Source organism: Ovis aries, chromosome 23 (assembly GCF_016772045.2).
Source record: "Ovis aries strain OAR_USU_Benz2616 breed Rambouillet chromosome 23, ARS-UI_Ramb_v3.0, whole genome shotgun sequence".
NCBI lineage: Eukaryota > Metazoa > Chordata > Mammalia > Artiodactyla > Bovidae > Ovis > Ovis aries.
The window spans coordinates 48,478,411-48,497,941 of NC_056076.1; the positions used below are offsets into that span (position 1 = coordinate 48,478,411).

Here is a 19,531-nt window from a genome sequence, read left to right on the forward strand (position 1 = left end):
ATATAACTGATTCACTTTGTTGTATAGCAGAAACTAACATAACATTGTAAAGCAACTACACTCCAATTTAAAAAATTTTTTTTTAATTTTTTAAATTAAAATTAAAAGCTTCACTCTGGTTTTCCTTCACTAGTACCTGTGGCTGTCCCAGCCTATGGAGCTCCACAAAACCCAGTGCAGAGTTGCAAGCCAGGAGCCATCTCAAGAGAAAAATGCATGCCCTTCAGGTTCACTTGAGAATGTACAATATCTGGGAGCCATCGGCTTTATCCCCAGGGGGAAAAAATTCAGTCTGGCCTGAGGAAACAATAAGTTACATTTTGGAGATCAGGATCCAACACTGGATTAAGTGGACCTTTCAGAAAGCCCATTATACAGAAACTGAACTCTTGCAGCTGCTAAATTAGAGCATGACAATTCAAAAAGCAAAAAAAGGAATCCACGCTTTACAGAAAGGGTTATCATCTGGATTCTTGAAACATGGAGCTCTCCCATACTTTTCAGGAGCAGAGCTATTGCATAAAACCAGGCACACCTGGATGCTTTCATGGGCAATGTTCATCTTTCAGCCTTAAATTACAATACGCTGGGCCCTTGAAAGTAACAGAATCGCATCTGGCTAAGCAGTCTTCAAGGAAGGAGTAACATGGACCTAATTCGTTCCTGTTATCCTGAAGCACAATATACACAACACTAGACTTTGTGCTTCCTTGAATTATAATCCTTGGTGTCCTTCCTGAGGCTCTGCCTCTCTCCCGATCTGTGCGGCTGCTACTCCTTGAAATGACCTCCCTCAGCAGAAGTCCAAGGTAGGCCCCAGCCACATGGGGCAATGTGTACCACGTGCCATATTGAGGTGCCCTCCAGGTCTAGCTTTAGCTAAAACTCCACACTCAGGACACGGCACTTGGCTCTCTGAGTGCGATCTGGTCATAAAGCCAGATAATGTAACACAGTGGTGTCAGTACCCCTAAAGAATGGAAGATGGAAGGGAACTCCATAAAAAATTTATCCCCATTTCTCCCTTCCATGGATTACTCTGAGGACTAGTTTCTCCTTGAAAATCTTATGGAGAAAATCCCAAGTGCAGCCTGAGGGTGCAAACCAATTGAGTTGAATGTCTTTCCACCACTTGTAACACAATGGCCAGTATAGTAACATCCTGGGAACTTCCTTATTTCCTTGACTCACTTCCCATTTTCCTTCACCCTCATCCCCCTGGTCTTGCATTTCACAAATCTAACATTAGCATTTTGAGCTTTGCTTAAAGTTCTGTCCTAGCCTAGAAAACATGGGCTAAAACAACTGTCCAAGAGTGATTCTAGAAAATAATCCTCTGGATGGAATTAGGGAGGTGAACTGTCCATCTGTCTGAGAGTAACAGGCACTCTCTTGCTGGTACATGGAATGGAAGTAATCCCTCTGCATTTGGCAGATCCATTTCTTCAACTTTCACTGTAGTTAACTGGGATAAAGAGCAAGTGGAGGGAGGTCAGGCAATGCCCAGTGGAGATCAAGTGGTCACAGCAGTCACTAATACCGAAACAATGTTAATGACAAAGATTGTGGATTAGGGTGGATACTGATGACAGCATTAAACACATTTAAATAAAAACAGGCTCAGGGAGGTCAATTTAAGGCATGATCTAAAATTCAGATACCTGTGTGGCAATATTGAAGAAGGAAATGGCAACCCACTCCAGTATTCTTGCCTGGATAATTCCATGGACAAAGGAGCCTGGTGGGCTGCAGTCCATGAGGTCACAAAGAGTCGGTTGGACACGACTAAAGTGACTGAGATATGGTAATATTGAAAGAAGTCTTTTTTGGGGGGCAGTATCAGGGAAGACTGGGCTGAACATCGGGGCAAGGACCTGATGTTAAGCATTCCAGGGAGGACACATGTATACTTATGGCTGATTCATGTTGGTGTATGTCAAAAAAAAATCACAGTACTATAAATCAATTATCCTCCAATTAAAATAAATTAATTTAAAAATAAAAAATAAGAGCTCCATACCTTCCATTAAGATAAAATGCAGAAACTTGGCAAATATTCTATGTCCAGTCAGAACCCCGATAGGGGACACGTGGGACTGAGCTCTAGGATGGAGACATTTAGGTGAATGAACTGAGCATCTTGAAACTCCAGGTTCCCTTAAACCTCCTTCTCAAGGAAGCAGCACCTCCACCTTTGCCAGAGGATACTAGACTCTGCTTGCCTGGAGAACGTTCAGTGATCTCACCCGAAGCAGTTTCTTCACAAGACAGTGCTTGTCGTCCTCAAGACAAAGTTAGCCTTGTTCCAGCAACCCTCCTTGTCTCCATATTGACAGTCAAAGTCAGGTCCCAGCAAGGTCAGATGGAGACACAGAATCTCTGTTTCTGGAGGAAATTGTCTAGCTAGGAAAGAAATGATAAAACCTAGCATCAACTGAGGATCATAAATAAAAACCAGTTTTAAGCGTGCTAGACCAGAGGCTGGCAAAATACAGGACTGGAGAGTGGAGAATGCATCGGCAGGCAGTAACTCACGCATGACTCATAATTTCATTTGTGTCAAGAATACCTGGGTAGTTTGCTGGGATGGTTACTTGGAGCATGACTCCACAGGAGACTACAGTAAATAAAGTGGTGATGCCAAGATGGCATAGTATTCAAGAAGGTGTCAGAAGGCTTGAGGAGATGGGAATATTAAACAGATTTATCCCAGGCATGGTCCAAAAACCTACCACTCAGAGAATATACCCTTTGCTAAGGCAGTAAAAAAAAACACATTGGTGAGGAAAATGTCAGCATCTTAGAGAAACTCAACGTTGGTTTTCAGAGGCATGATGAACAAAATGACTTAATAGGAAGCAAGTTGGAGGGCATTTGAGATTCCTTGAGCTGTAGGGATTTATGGCTGCTGTGAACAGCTTTTGGTGTCCTGGAGTTAAGGTAAATGGATGATCAATTGGAATGCTACCATATTTATATGCACGAAAAAAAAAAATCTCAATCTGGAAAATAGTAGGCTGGCATTGTCCAATGCAAAGGAAAAACTGTGGCCTTTACCCCTAAGCCAGTTCACAGACTCAGAGTCCATGGTGAAGGGAATTCCAAGACTCTAAGTCCTGACCAAAGTCAGCGTCCAGAGGATCCAGTGTACCTGGGACACTCTGTGCGTATTCTCCAAGTTCCCAAATCTATAGTTAGGATAGATAAGCGTAGCATACACCTAGCAGCTGACAGATCCCTCACAGTATTGGCCTGATTTGTGGGCTAAGTGTCATTACAATTGGAAGGGTCAATTGGAAGTCCTTGAAATTTACCCATCCCTAATACCAACCTCCAAATTAATCAGAAGCATTATCACATTTTTGGAGGAATTTCAGTGTTAGCACCACCAACAAAGATTGGAAAGATTAAAGAGGTGGCCTCTATTGCTTTTTTATTAAATTCGCCCCTGACAACGGAGTACTGCGAGATATTCAGTCTAAATATGGGTCTTGAATTAAGACAGACCAACACAGTGACTGGCAATCCTTCAGTGGGTAGAGTCAAAAAAGTTGACGTTTACTCAGCAAGAACAGCAGTCCACACTCACTGTCCTGTCCCAGGGGCATGATAACTTTCTTGCACAGTCATGACACATCAGAGCACCATACTGGTCCACTGTACTGATGACATGGCACTAACTGGAACAGGTGAGCAGGAGCCGGTGAGTACCTTAAATGCTCTAGTAAGACATGCCCATGGCAAGGAGTGGGAGCTGTATCTCCACAGACTCAGACACACACCACATTGGTGGACTTTTTTAAAGTTTTATTTGTCTGGGATATGTTGGCATGTCTCTCTTAGGTAAAAAGCAGATTGATGCACCATGCACCTTAAAATACTGAGTTGGTCAAAAAGTTCACTTGATTTGGAAAAACCCGATACTTGTTTCCTTGGATTTTGAAAGCACTAGAGTCTAAATTTTTATTCCATTTCTCTGATGACTCAAAAAAACCTCAGTTTTGAATGGGCAGCAAGTTCGAGTTGGGGTTCCAGGTACTGTGTTTCATGGGCCATGTGACTAACAGACCCAAAGGAGGTAGGGATATCTGTCGTGGAGAAGGACAGTCCTCAGTAGAATAGTTACAGCACAAAGCCCTCAGATTCTGGGGCAGATTCAAGGCCATGCTCATAACCACTGGGTCATCACAGTTTCTCTCAGATATAGCTCATCTTCAATCTCTCTCTCTCTAGCCCCTTCCTTCCCAGTTTAAGACACCATAATCGCTCATGTGGATAAAGAATGCAGATAATATTTCATTCCATCCCCACCACAACCTCATGAGATTGGGAGGTGTGAGGGAAACAGCACGCATCGATACCCATTTTCTCCTCTTCTTCCTGGGCATGGGACTAAATTACATTTCCTAGACCCTCTTCTGGGCTTCCCTGGTGACACCGTGGTAAAGAATCCACCTGCCAATCCAGGAGACATAGATTTGATCCCTGGGTTGGGAAGATCCCCTGGAGAAGGAAATAGCAACCCATTCCAGTATGTTTTCCTGGGAAATCCCAGGGACAAAGGAACCTGGCAGGCTACAGTCCATGGAGTCACAAAAGAGTTGGACATGACTTAGTGATTAAATAACACCCTCCTGCAGTTAGGTTAGGACCAAGTGATTTAATTCAGACCATTGGAAAATGATTTGTATCTCTCCCAGGCCTGGCCCACCCAAATCTCCTATGTGCGGCTTCCCAGTCTGTATCTGGCTCATGGAGACCTTGGAAGCCACATCCTAAAGATGGCAGCTCCATCACATGAGAGGCACCTGGGTCTCTGAAGGACCACCTGGAGAAGAGGCCCCTGTCTGACTTCATTGGACATGAACATGAGCAAGAAATGTTTTGATCTTGTTAAACCACTGAGAGTCTGGGATTATTTGTTAGAACAGTTAACCTAGCCTAAATGAAACAAGAAGAAAAGTGTGGATATTATTATGAAAACATCACGAGGTAAGAAAGGTGCAGATAATGGAAAATCACCTGGGTTGTAGTCAAACATAGCTAGAGATAGATTCATGGCCCGACCACTTGCTGGCTGTACAACTTTGTATAACTGTCATTCAATATCTCTGAGCCTCAATTTTCATATCTAATAAATGAAAATATATAATCTTGCAAGCTTATCATGAGAATGAGGGGTACTATTGATAATATGCCAGGTGCACTTACTGGCATATAGTAGGTGCTCAATGAACATCCACTCATTACTGCCAGTCACGTGGTAAATAACATCCCAGTGCTCCGTTTTCTGAAGGCTAGCCCAGAACAATCTTACTGCCCACACTGTTTTCCCCAGGCTTGCTTTGTACTGCAACTGAAATGGTCACCTTTTCATTCGAAAGGAACCCCCTCATTGGAATTCACATTTCTGAAAACAGACTGAAAACCAATTCTAAACACTCTTTGCCTGCACATATATGAAGGAACGGAATTAGGTTCAGGAGTAACCAAAATGATGCAACCGTGTGTTTTGATGTAACAGAATCCTATTACATTTGAAATGAAAGTGACGAAGAGGTCACAAGAGGTGACCAAGGCTGCAGTCTTCTACTCTGCACTTAGATTCAAACGCAGCCTATTTCCAAGACTGTGGAGTTGATTTACTTCAGGAAGAAGCTTTCACGCCCTCCTTCAGACACCCTTAATTGCTGCGCCCTCTGGTGGTCATGATATCCTAAAGGAAATCAATCCTGAATATTCGTTGGAAGGACTGATGCTAAAGCTGAAACTCCAATACTTTGGCCACCTGATGAGAAGAACTGACTCATTTGAAAAGACCCTGATGCTGGGAAAGATTGAAGGTGGGAGGAGAAGGGGACAACAGAGGATGAGATGGTTGGGTGGCATCACCAATTCAATGGACATGAGTGTGGGTAAACTCCGCGAGTTAGTGATGGATAGGGAGGCCTGGCGTGCTGCAGTCCATGGGGTCACAAAGAGTCAGACACGACTGAGCGACTGAACTGAACTGACTGGTGGTCATGAATTTACTCATCTCTATTTCTGATTTTAAAGGAAAGATGGATTTTAGAGGAGGCACTAGAGCATTAGGAACCTCACCCTTGTTTAGGATCCAGGTTTATTGGAGAAGGAAATGGCAACTCACTCCAGTGTTCTTGCCTGGAGAATCCCAGGGACGGCGGAGCCTGGTGGGCTGCAGTCCATGGGGTCGCACAGAGTCAGACACGACTGAAGCGACTCAGCAGCAGCAGCAGCATTCATGTTCATGCACACAGTCTGTGAAGGAGACCAGGCTGATGCATGTACAGTCTGATGGCAGAGACTGAGTGACCCAAGGCAGATGAGGGAGGCAATAAGACAGCTCAGCAGGAATGGGGAGGATCAAGCATTTCAAAGGGGAAACCATTCATTTGGAGATAGATTCAAATGAAAGGAAGGAAGCAGAATTGGGCAAGAATAGGCTAGGGGATCGCTTCTGCTTCCAGACCACTGGCCACATTCAGGCTATTCCTCCCCCAGAAGGTACAAAAAATACAATCCTCCACTGTGCAATCCGAAGTCAGAACCACCCACTTCTCCCACTCTGCTTTCCCCTCTTCTCTCCCCTTTACACCTCATTCCCGCACCAGCCAGAGAGGCCGGCCAGCTAACTCCCAGGCAAAAGAAACGGTAGAGGTGTCAACACCTGAAATCTTGTACCTACTGGTATGATGCCTGAGACTTCTGTCCACCCGACCCGCCCTTCACCCTCCCGTAGAGATTCGTTCCTTAAGAGAAGCCCTTTCTGGGCTTCAAAGCAGAAGGCAAGATCTATTCATAGGAAAAGGGAGTATCGTTTTCTTAAAAAAAAAATTTCAAGCGGATTAAGCAAAGATGAACAGCTTTCTATTATGCAGCACTTCTCAGGGCCTTAAACACATTAATGTGTTCTGGGAGTCAGCTACAGGGGATTGTAGGAGGGCATTTCCGAAATTTATGTGAGCATTGTAACATGCTTTTCAAAGATCATCTTGAAAGACGCTCTCTGGCATCCACTTGAGAAGCACTTCCTTAAACGGCTAGTGAGCTCATTCCTATTAAGGTCCTGGCTGCCAGTGGGCAGGTCCTCGTGATTGGAAGGATTCTATCCCGACGCCAAGATACCAGAGTTCCCCTCCGGTCTTCCATTCCTCGTGCACTCTGGTTGCCTGTGTGCGTGCTCAGCTGCTTCAGTCGTGTCTGACTCTCCATGACCCCATGGACTGAAGCCCACCAGGTTCCTCTGTCCATGGGATTCTCCAGGCAATAATACTGAAATGGGTTGCCAGGCCCTCCTCCAGGGGATCTCCTCGACCAGGGATCAAACCTGCGTCTCTTCTGTCTCCTGCATGGCAAGTGGGTTCTTTAGCGCCACCTGGTTAGTTCCCTCCATTTCTTTGGATTCTACTTCCTCATCTCCAAAGTGAAGTTTGGAGAGATCTATGGTTTTCAAACTGTTTCGAGGAGACTTAAGGCTTCATGGAGGTACTTCATCTGTTCCACAACAACCATAAAATTTCCAAAAATTAAGAAAAATGTGGATTCCCAAGGGAATCCATTACACTCTTTTTTGCCACTCATTTTATATGGAAGATTTACCCAAGATTCCAATCGGTGAAAAGGGTTCATTTGCCAAAACCAAATATTTTGCTAAAATATTTGATCTCTGAGGACGGTTTCATGTATATACAGTTGTAGAGGTGTATGAACTAGGAATCCAAGAGAATAGCCTGGAATTACAAGATTTACTAGTTGCGTGGTATGGCCAAGTCACGAGACTTCAGGGGAACTTTTTAGATCCAGATCATTGGATTTTGGGGAATAATGAGAGGGAATGAATGCAACTACCCTGAAAACTGTTAAGGATACACTTTGGGTGAAGTAGGGGTTATTCCAGATCGACAGGGGGAACCGGATGCAGGGCGGGGTGCCCTGGGGCTGAAGTTGCTGCTCCCTAGGTCTCTGCAGGAGCCTGTTCCTTTCCTGTCTCCCAGCTCTCCACTCCGACTCAGTCCACTGTGTTAGCAATTAATCTGCCTCAAATAACTCCTTTCTTACTACCCACTTGCCCGTGAACCTATGAGTTGAAACCTTTGCAGAAGCTCCACGCCTGGTTCTCAGTGGTACCCTGGGCAGGTACAATCTGCACAGCTAGCCAGCAGAGAAAAAAATAGACATCATGGGATTTCAAAAAAGAAACCAAAACTGAAATTACCCAATCCTTAACAAGCAATGACACAAGAGCCTTACACAGCAAATCTGTGGGCTTTAACAAAAGCAGAATTTAGAGGAAAATTCATAATTTCAAATCAGTATATTGGAAAATTGGGGGGAAATCAATAAACTAAGAACATGGCAAGGGCAATGGGTCACAGTAGCCGTTCAGGTTTTTAATCTCTCTGTAACTCCTCTCAACAAACAAGCAGACCAGATAAGATACTACCAGTTAAAAAAAAAAAACAAAATAAAGCAAATAAATGAAAAATCTACATATAACCTCTTCAATCAAACTAGGCTATGTAAGAAGAAATCTATCAAACCCTGCATGCTCAGTCCCTTCAACTGTGTCTCTCTGCGACCCCATGGACTGTAGCCCACAAGCTGCTCTGTTCATTGGAGTCTCCAGGCAAGAATACTGGAGTGCGTTGCTGTGCCCTTCTCCAGGGAATCTTCCCAACCCAGGGATTGAACCCAGGTCTCTCGCATTGCAGGCAGAGTCTTTACCATCTGAGCCACCAAGGAAGGTTAGCCTGTAGAGTTCTAGGTCTGGGGACTGGGGCTGGAACTGGAAATCCCCCAAACCACACTTAAATATAACTCAGAGACAAAGAAGTGGCTACAGAGACAGGCCTTACTTGGAGTCATTCATATACTGACAGAGGTGACTTTAGGCTTGGAGCTGGGAAAACTGTCCTAGCCCATCTCCTCCCAATGTCCCCTCCCCACTCCCAACCAGAAACTCATCCTAAAAGCCTAGCAAAGCCACCTGCTTCAGACGTGAAGGGACGGTACTTCCCCAGTGGTCCAGTGGCTAAGATTCCATGCTCCCCGTGCAGGGGGCCCAGGTTCAATCCCTGGTCAGGGAGATAAATCCCACAAGCCACAGCTAAGAGTTCACTTGCCGCACCTAAAGATCCTGCATGCCGTAACTAAGACCCAGCTCAACCAAATAAGTAAATATCTTCTTTTTTTAATGAGGGGAAAACAAAATACAACCTGGGACCTTTTCTTGGGTCTATGTCTTAGAAATTGGAGGCACTACTGCAGTGAACGCTGGGGTGCATGTGTCATTATGAGTGAAGGTTTTTCATAATATAGGCCTAGGTGTGGGTATTAGACTCCTAGGTTTAACTGTCTTGAAATTTTTGTTCTGGCCTGTGGAGGCTGTCCCTTCAAGGTGCTGTTGCCAATATCTATTCCCAAGGAATGTGAAGGGGGCTCCATCATCTCCTGGCTCTCTCCTCCATGTACTGTTTGCAGACAGGATGGCCATCCTTGGAGAAGGAAATGGCAACCCACTACAATATACTTGCCTGGAGAATCCCATGAACAGAGAAGCCTGGCAGGCTACAGTCCATGGGGTCGCAAAGACTTGGACACGACTGAGCAATTCACAAACACACACAACACTTAGTTACTTTTCCAAAGATGAAAATGAAATAAATAACATTGGAGCCACAACAGACATCTTTAATACTCCAAGTCATTGACCTTTGGCCTCTAATTTCAGCCTCAACTGCAATTGATCTGTCTCATTTCACTTTCTGCCCTGAGCCTTTCTCCAGTGCCTCGGAAGCACCCTAAACTTACTTATCAGAAATACAGAAGAATTGTCATCTCTCAGGCTCACCCATGAGTGGACCCTGGAGGAGGAAATGGCAACCCACTCCAGTATTCGTGGCTGAAAAATTCCATGGATGGAGGAGCCTGGTGGGCTATAAGTCCGTGGGGGTTGCAAAGAGTCGGACAGGACTGAGCGACTTCACTTTCACTTTCATGAGTGGAAGTAGAATGCACATAGACCCACCTGTAAAGGGGGCTCAAGGCTTTTTTTCCTCATCAAGTGACCATAAGGAACTCTCCATGAGGCCATAGTCACATATTGAAGGAGTAGAAGCAGCGTGATAGGATTGAAGAGGGCTGAGCTCTCTTCAATGAGCCTCAGGGCTTACACACCATTTGTATTTTTTCTATATTTATCTATTTGGCTATGCCAGGTCTTAGTTGCAACACATGGGATCTCTTTAGCTGCAGCATGCAGGATCTTTAGTTGCAGCCTGTGGAATCTAGTTCCCTGACCAGGATTGAACCTGGGCACCCCTGCATTGGGAGCTTGAAGTTTTAGCCACTGGACCACCGGGAAGGCCCTACAGCATCTCTATTTGATAACAGATTGCTCACATCCAGTCTTCTGGGGTGGTGAGTCAGATTACTCCCAGTACCTGATAGGAAGCTCAGGCCTTATGGACCTTCTATGTGTCATGCATAAGCCTCCGTCTTCACCAAGGCCAAGTAGCAAACCAGTTCTTTCTCAAATGAGACTCTGCAACAGTCCAAAGACTAGCTCAGAAATCCTAGAGGTCTGGGCTGTGGTTCTCCTGCTGGTATTTTCCAGAAACTCTAGAGAGCATCCGTATTTGCTACAGACACTTTGAGAGGATCTGCCGTCAAGTAGCAAACCAGAAGTTCTTTCTCAAATGAGACTCTGCAACAGTCCAAAGACTAGCTCAGAAATCCTAGAGGTCTGGGCTGTGGTTCTCCTGCTGGTATTTTCCAGAAACTCTAGAGAGCATCCGTATTTGCTACAGACACTTTGAGAGGATCTGCCGTTCATCAGACCCAAGCGGTGGGCAACTTGTTCTACAGAAACTTTTCTTGCTCTGGTTGCCGCTTGAAACTACACGTATTAACTGAGACTTTCTGTGTCCGGCCAAATCTTTCATCTGACAAGTTACTCTTTACCCTTGGAAAATAACACCAGCATGATTTCTTTCACTGATTTTCATACAGGACATACTCAGAAGTGTCAACTATACAGGGCTCTATTAGCCTTTCAGTTATTGTGTGTTTTTCCTTCATCTAATGCCACATAACACTCTGTAAGATGTTTCCTTAGCTTTTTCCATTCTGCTTAGAAAACTGTAACAAACAAGGTTTGGTCTTTCCAGATTCCATCATGTCTACATTTGAAGTACTCAATTCTTTTTTCACTGTACTATGAATAGTGGGCCTTGACATTGTGCCACAAATTACCTTATGTCATGGGTTGGAACCCTGGTCCAAGAAGATTCCACATGCCTCAGGGCAGCTAAGCCTGAGCGCCACAACTACTGAGTCTGTGCGCCCTAAAGCCCATGTTCTGCAATGAGAGAAGCAACGAGAAGTCCACACACCAAACCTGGAGTAGCTCCCTGATCACCACAGCTAGAGAAAGCCGGCACACAGCAACAAAGATCCAGGGCGGCCAAAATTAAACATAAATAAAGAAATAAAATCCTTCAAAAAAAGAAGAAAAGAAAAAGGGAGAAATGTCCTTTTTTAAAGTATCTAGCAAAAACCTACATAAAAGATTTTTAATTGTAAAAGATTAGAAGTATTCCCTTTAGAGTTGGAAAACAAGGATCTTACTAGTACCAGAAAACAAAAAAAAAATTACAGGTATAAGTATTAGAAAGGAAGAAACAAAACTGTAATTATTTTCAGGTAACATAGAAAACCCAATAGAATATACAGATTAATTATTGGATTAATGAGAGTTCATAAATTGTATGGGTATGAGACCAATATACAAAATGATTGCTTTCTTACACTCTAATAATAAAGAGTTTTTTAAATGTAGTATAAGAAAAAACATTTTTAAGGGTAACTAAACAAATCTAACAAAACACATGAGAGAATTTAAGGAATTAAGCTATAAAAATGTTTATATATTTTAAAAGAAGATATTAAAAATATTATTTTCATGGCTAGAGTACCAGAGATGTCAATTCTATAAATTTAATATGATTCATTCAAATTTAAATAAATTTTTTCATGGAATTTGACAAATTTAAATTATGAAAGAATGAAATTTTTTTAAAAAGCCAATAGTAACAAAGTCAATTTTGAAGATAAACATGATATAAGGACTAGATCTAGAAGCCATTAAAATATGAAGCTAAAGGAATTAAAATTATTAACACAATAACAGAAAAATCAACCAGTGGTAAAGAATAGAAAAGAACCTTATATTCACAGGACTTGTTTTTCAACTTTGATGGCATTGTAAATTAGCAGGAAACGGATGACCTTTCTATACATGATGGTGGGTCTGTTACTTAATGGTATGAAAAAAACAAAAGTGAATTCCAAGTCACATTACACATTAAATCTTTTTCAGGTGAATTAAAGACCTACATATTTTAACTATTTGAAAAAAAAAATAAAATATCTGTATGTACTTGGGGTTGGAAAAGTCAAAAGATCAAAAGCACAAACTGTAAACAAAAATACTTAAATGTCCTTCCTACCAACTAAAAATATTGCTCTATACTCCCGTGTATAAAAAGACACCAAAATAAAGCAATAAGACGAGCCATATAGATGTGTATAGCTCGCAAATAAACTCATTCATATCTTGTTTGTCGTAGTTATTCAAAGGAAGAGAATGGAAAATTGTGGTAAATTCATACAATAAAATATTATACAGCAGTGAAAATAAACTAGGCCTACACATATCCACAGAGACATCTCAAAAAGCTAACATTAAGTTGAAAAAAGCACAAGTTTCAGAAGGATACATACTCTATGATATATTTAGATATGGTTTTAAAATATGCAGTTCTACCATCTGTTGTTTAGGAATACATATGCATAGAGTAATAGCGTCAAGGCATGTGTCGAAAGGATAGACACCAAATTTAGGATGGTCGTTCCCTTTGTGGGGTAGAACGTAAGAAAAAAACGTGATTGAGGAAGGGCCAAAAACTTTGAACTATATTTATTTTATTTCCCAAGATGAATGTTATGCTGTTTTCTAAATATTTTGGATGTTTTATATACATCATGATAATTTAAAAAAAAAGAAAAGAAAAGAGTCTGGATCTTTGGTAAAACCTTCAAGCTGCTGGATCAAGTTTTCCAAGCTCTATGAGCCAACACAGCCTCATAGTCATTTTGTTACTGTCACCAAAGGTTCCTACGGGATTCAGTCTCCTCCAGGAGGCCTTGTTTAACCACCACAGTTCTTGGATCTGCTTTTGTCTCAGTTCAGTTCAGTTCAGTCACTCAGTCGTGTCTGACTCTTTGCGACCCCATGAATCACAGCACGCCAGGCCTCCCTGTCCATCGCCAACTTCAGAGTTCACTCAGACTCACGTCCATCGAGTCCGTGATGCCATCCAGCCATCTCATCCTCTGTCGTCCCCTTCTCCTCCTGTTCCCAATCCCTCCCAGCATCAGAGTCTTTTCCAATGAGTCAACTCTTTGCATGAGGTGGCCAAAGTACTGGAGTTTCAGCTTCAGCATCATTCCCTCCAAAGAAATCCCAGAGCTGATCTCCTTCAGAATGGACTGGTTGGATCTCTTTGCAGTCCTAGGGACTCTCAAGAGTCTTCTCCAACACCATAGTTCAAAAGCATCAATTCTTCGGCGCTCAGCCTTCTTCACAGTCCAACTGTCACATCCATACATGACCACAGGAAAAACCATAGCCTTAACTAGACAGACCTTAGTCGGCAAAGTAATGTCTCTGCTTTTGAATATACTATCTAGGTTGGTCATAACTTTTCTTCCAAGGAGTAAGCATCTTTTAATTTCATGGCTGCAATCACCATCTGCAGTGATTTTGGAGCCCAAAAAATAAAGTCTGACACTGTTTCCACTGTTTCCCCATCTATTTCCCATGAAGTGATGGGACCGGATGCCATGATCTTCATTTTCTGAATGTTAAGCTTTAAGCCAGATTTTTCACTCTCTTCTTTCACTTTCATCAAGAGGCTTTTAGTTCCTCTTCACTTTCTGCCATAAGGGTGGTGTCATCTGCATATCTGAGGTTATTGATATTTCTCCCGGCAATCTTGATTCCAGCTTGTGCTTCTTCCAGCCCAGCGTTTCTCATGATGTACTCTGTATAGAAGTTAAATAAGCAGGGTGACAATATACAGCCTTGACGTACTCCTTTTCCTATTTGGAACTAGTCTGTTGTTCCATGTCCAGTTCTAACTGTTGCTTCCTGACCTGCATACAGATTTCTCAAGAGGCAGGTCAGGTGGTCTGGTATTCCCATCTCTTTCAGAATTTTCCACAGTTTATTGTGATCCACATAGTCAAAGGCTCTGGCATAGTCGAGAAAGCAGAAATAGATGTTTTTCAGGAACTCTCTTGCTTTTTTGATGATCCAGCAGATGTTGGCAATTTGATCTCTGGTTCCTCTGCCTTTTCTAAAACCAGCTTGTACATCAGGAAGTTCACAGTTCATGTATGCTGAAGCCTGGCTTGGAGAATTTTGAGCATTACTTTACTAGCATGTGAGATGAGTGCAATTGTGTGGTAGTTTGAGCATTCTTTGGCATTGCCTTTCTTTGGAATTGGAATGAAAACTGATCTTTTCCAGTCCTGTGGCCGCTGCTGAGTTTTCCAAATTTGCTGGCATATTGAGTGCAGCACGTTCATAGCATCATCTTTCAGGATTTGAAACAGCTCAACTGGAATTCCATCACCTCCACTAGCTTTGTTTGTAGCGATGCTTTCTAAGGCCCACTTGACTTCACATTCCAGGATGTCTGGCTCTTGATTAGTGATCACACCATCATGATTATCTGGGTCGTGAAGATCCTTTTTGTACAGTTCTTCTGTGTATTCTTGTCACCTCTTCTTAATATCTTCTGCTTCTGTTAGGTCCATACCATTTCTGTCCTTTATCGAGCCCATCTTTGCATGAAATGTTCCCTTGGTATCTCTAATTTTCTTGAAGAGATCTCTAGTCTTTCCCATTCTGTTCTTTTCCTCTATTTCTTTGCACTGATCACTGAAGAAGGCTTTCTTATCTCTTCTTGCTATTCTCTGGAACTCTGCATTCAGATGCTTATATCTTTCCTTTTCTCCTTTGCTTTTCGCCTCTCTTATTCTCACAGCTATTTGTAAGGCCTCCCCAGACAGCCATTTTGCTTTTTTGCATTTCTTTTCCATGGGGATGGTCTTGATCCCTGTCTCCTGTACAATGTCACGAACCTCATTCCATAGTTCATCAGGCAGTCTATCTATCAGATCTAGGCCCTTAAATCTATTTCTCACTTTCACTGTATAATCATAAGGGATTTGATTTAGGTCATACTTGAATGGTCTAGTGGTTTTCCCTACTTTCTTCAATTTGAGTCTGAATTTGGTAATAAGGAGTTCATGATCTGAGCCACAGTCAGCTCCTGGTCTTGTATTTGCTGACTGTATAGAGTTTCTCCATCTTTGGCTGCAAAGAATATAATCAGTCTGACTTCGGTGTTGACCATCTGGTGATGTCCATGTGTAGAGTCTTCTCTTGTGTTGTTGGAAGAGGGTGTTTGCTATGACCAGTGCATTTTCTTGGCAAAACTCTATTAGTCTTTGCCCTGCTTCATTCCACATTCCAAGGCCAAATCTGCCTGTTACTCCAGGTGTTTCTTGACTTCCTACTTTTGCATTCTAGTCCCCTATAATGAAAAGGACATCTTTTTTGGGTGTTAATTTTAAAAGGTCTTGTAGGTCTTCATAAAACCGTTCAACTTCAGCTTCTTCAGCGTTACTGGTTGGGGCATAGACTTGGATAACTGTGATATTGAATGGTTTGCCTTGGAAATGAACAGATATCATTCTATCATTTTTGAGATTGTGGGGCCTTCCGCCCTGCCCAATATTGTGTAGATGTTCACCCTAATTAGCTCATGTACACTCACCCACCATAAAACGACAACAGTGACAATACCTACCATTTCTTGGATGATCTCTGTGTGTCAATATGGTACTTAACTCTCTGCTACTGCTACTAAGTCACTTCAGTCGTGTCCGACTTTGTGCGACCCCATAGACGGTGGCCCACCAGGCTCCCCTGTCCCTCGGATTCTCCAGGCAAGGACACTGGAGTGGGTTGCCATTTCCTCCTCCAATGCACGAAAATGAAAAGTGAAAGTGAAGTCGCTCAGTCTTTTCCAAATCTTAGCAACCCCATGGACTGAAGCCTACCAGGCTCCTCCGCCCATGGGATTTTCCAGGCAAGAGTACTGGAGTGGGGTGCCATTGCCTTCTCCAACTTGACTCTCTACATCCACTCATTTAAACCATCTTTACAGTAACCACCTTGCCAACCAGGAAACCGGAAATCGGAGATGCTAGGGTCCTTAGCCCCGCCCATTTTCCACCATCCCTTCCCTGCCTCTCTCCTCTGCCTCCCAGGGCTACCTGAGTCCAGATCCTCTTGGACGCTTGTGTGGGCAGATGCGGTGACGGACTCTGCCCGGGAGTGCGGTTCTGATGGCACAGAGCCTTGGTGACGAGACCAGCCTCAGAGTGAAGGCCGCACTGATGTGGCCCCTCGGCCCTGTGGCCCCCAGTGTGCAGGCTTGAGCCACAGCTGTACAGCGCCCTGGTCCCCACCCACCCGCCGTCAGTCACAGGCACAGACCAGTCTGAGTATTTGCTACCAGGGCCCACTAGGGGTCTCTGTTACTTTATTTTTCTGTTGACTGAAGCCTTACTAAAGCCACCTTGCTGCTGCTGCTGCTAAATCGCCTCAGTCGTGTCCGACTCTGTGCGACCCCATAGGCGGCAGCCCACCAGGGCTTCTCCAGGCAAGAACGCTGGAGTGGGTTGCCATGTCCTCCTCCAACGCATGAAAGTGAAAAGTGAAAGTGAAGTCGCTCAGTCGTGTCTGACTCTTCGCGACCCCATGGACTGCAGCCTACCAGGCTCCTCCGTCCATGGGATTTTCCAGGCAAGAGTACTGGAGTGGGGTGCCATTGCCTTCTCCAAAAACCACCTTAAACCTGTTCAAAGCCAGAAAGTAGGCTGCCTGGAATTCTGTGGCCTTCAGAGAAACCAGACTCCTACAACCAAAACTGGGCCCAAGAGGGTGGAGAGAAGAGAACTCACATTTGTCAGAGGATTTTGTCGGAGCACTTCCCTGTTTCAGCCAGTTCTCATACCTTAATGTTAAGAAGCCAACATTTAAGCAATGATCCGCATGTGCAAGGCATGGTGTATACTCTTCACAAATATTAACTTCTTAAGCTTCACAACAACCCAGGAGTTGAGCAGGGTTAAGTAATTTGCCTAAGGTCACACAGCTGGTAAGCAGTATGGTCATTTAGCCAGTTCATCCTCGTGACAACTCTGTATAGCAGATATTGCCATCCCCAGTTTGCAGACGAGGAGCCCAGGCTCAGAAACATTGAGGCCAATGTTATACAGCAGCAGAAGTGGAATCCACATCTAGGTCTGTTTGACTCAGGACGAAATATAAGACAAAAGATCTTCCCAGAGAGGGAGAAAGGACCAGTTCCCAGGTCCTGTGTCCTTGGCCCTGCATGGGTCACATACACAGGCTTCTGGACACCATGAGGGACTGGGTGGTCCACTCTGCTGAAGACAGGGGGAGCTGTTCTGAACTCGTGCAAGAACTATGTCAAAGGAAACAAGAGTGACGAGGTCTGGCATCCTGTGCGTGAGCCGTCATTTCCCCCTTCCTCCTCCATCTGAGTGTGTGCAGAAAGGAGCGAGGAAGCATTGCACTGGGGATGGGCGAGTCCTTGGACAGGGCCAGCAGAGGTTGCTATAAGGTGGGATCTGAGAGGATCTGCTGAAAGCCTCAATTAATTCCTCCTTAATCCAACTTTTAACTGCTTTCTGGAAACCACCCCTCACCCCTCACCATTTAGAAATGTATTTATTTGACTTAAGGCATTCACCGTCTTAGGGTCATTCACCAAACATGTCTGGTTGACCATCCAGCTGCATGGTGGGATGGGACCCCTGTCCGTCCCTGTGGACTTGGGAGTGGTCACATGAAAAAGGAAAAGAAACTGTGAGTGGGAGTGATATGAATCACTTCCGGCTGGAAGCTTGTCCATCCCATGCATGATTCTTCAAACTGTCCTTCCCTCTGCCACACTGACCAGCAATGGTCCAGGCAGTGTCAGGTCTACCAGCTTGGGTCCCAGAGTAAGACTTCTGAGGACACGTAGTGTGAGTGTCGCTAGTGGTAAAGAACCCGCCTGCCAATGCAGGAGATGTTAGGACACGAGTTCGATCCCTGGGTCAGGAAGATCCCCTGGAGGAGGGCATGGCAACCCACTCCAGTATTCTTGCCTGGGGAGAATCCCATGGACAGAGGAGTCTGGGAGACTGCAGACCATAGCGTTGCAAAGAGTCGGACACGACTGAATCAACTTAGCGTGTACATATGCAGTGTGAGTCTGAAACAGTTCTGTGGCATTAGACTCTAGATTTTGAGCTTAGGTGTAATAATAGTTCAACCTAGTTGATCCTGACTGATACACCAGCAGGGTGCATTCATCTAGAGTCAGCCTTTAATAACTTAATATACGGAGTTTGCCCACAGCCTGGATTTTGGAAAAACTGGAGTTTTACTGCAAGGGAAAAAAAAGAAGAGAAAAAAAAACTGTAATAGTTAATCTTTAAAGATGGTCCCAAAAAATTCCACTCCTCTGATACGTACATGTGATTCCTCACATCAAAAGGTAGAATCTAATTTTCCTGATCTTGAGTCTGGACTGATTTTAGTAACTTGCTTGGCCAACAGAGTGAGTTAGGGAATGATACTCTGGGATGGCCAAGGCTAGGTCCTGAGAAGTCTGGGTCCCTTGGAACACTCACTCTTGCGATGTCCCTCTAAGCAGCTGTCACGCTGGAGAAACCCAAACCATCAGAGGCCTATCACCAGCTCTCGCTGAGCTCCAAGCCACCTGGAAGCCATGTGAGCAAGTCATCTTGAACATCAAGCCCGGTGAAGCCTTCAGTCCCGAGCACCATGTGTATCAACACATGAGAACCGCCCCGCCAGTCAACCAAGGAAGTCGAGTGGGGGTAATAATACTGTTGTTTCAGCTACTACAATTTGGGTGTGTGTGTTATGCTGCAATATATAAAATAAGTAGATATTGATTCCTGGAAGCAGGGTGTTGCTGTGGGGGAGTATTAACTTTTATTGGCGAATAGATGCTTTACAATGTGTTAGTTTCTGCTGTACAGTAAAGTGAATCAGCTATATGTTTACATACATCCACTCTTTTTCAGATTCCCTTCCCATTTAGGTGAGCATTGAGTAGAGTTTCCAGTGCTATAGAGTAGGTTCTCATTAGTTATCTATTTTATACATAGTATTATATGTATGTCAATCCCAATCTCCAATACATCTCCCCCTCTTTCCCTACTTGGGGTACATACATTTGTTCTCCACGTCTGTGTCTCTATTTCTGCTTTGCAGATAAGATTATCTATGCCATTCTTCTAGATTGCACATGTATGTGCTAATACACAATAT

General features: G+C 43.8%; 1 long non-coding RNA gene across 1 annotated transcript in view; it reads right to left on the reverse strand.

Moving 5' to 3' along the window:
- Nucleotides 1-19,531, reverse strand: part of LOC105604510 (uncharacterized) — an 85,691-nt gene that overhangs the window by 17,240 nt on the left and 48,920 nt on the right. The window contains exon 5 of the long non-coding RNA XR_006057796.2: nucleotides 2,021-2,399. This is a non-coding gene — a long non-coding RNA (uncharacterized LOC105604510). The remainder of the gene's footprint in view (nucleotides 1-2,020; nucleotides 2,400-19,531) is intronic.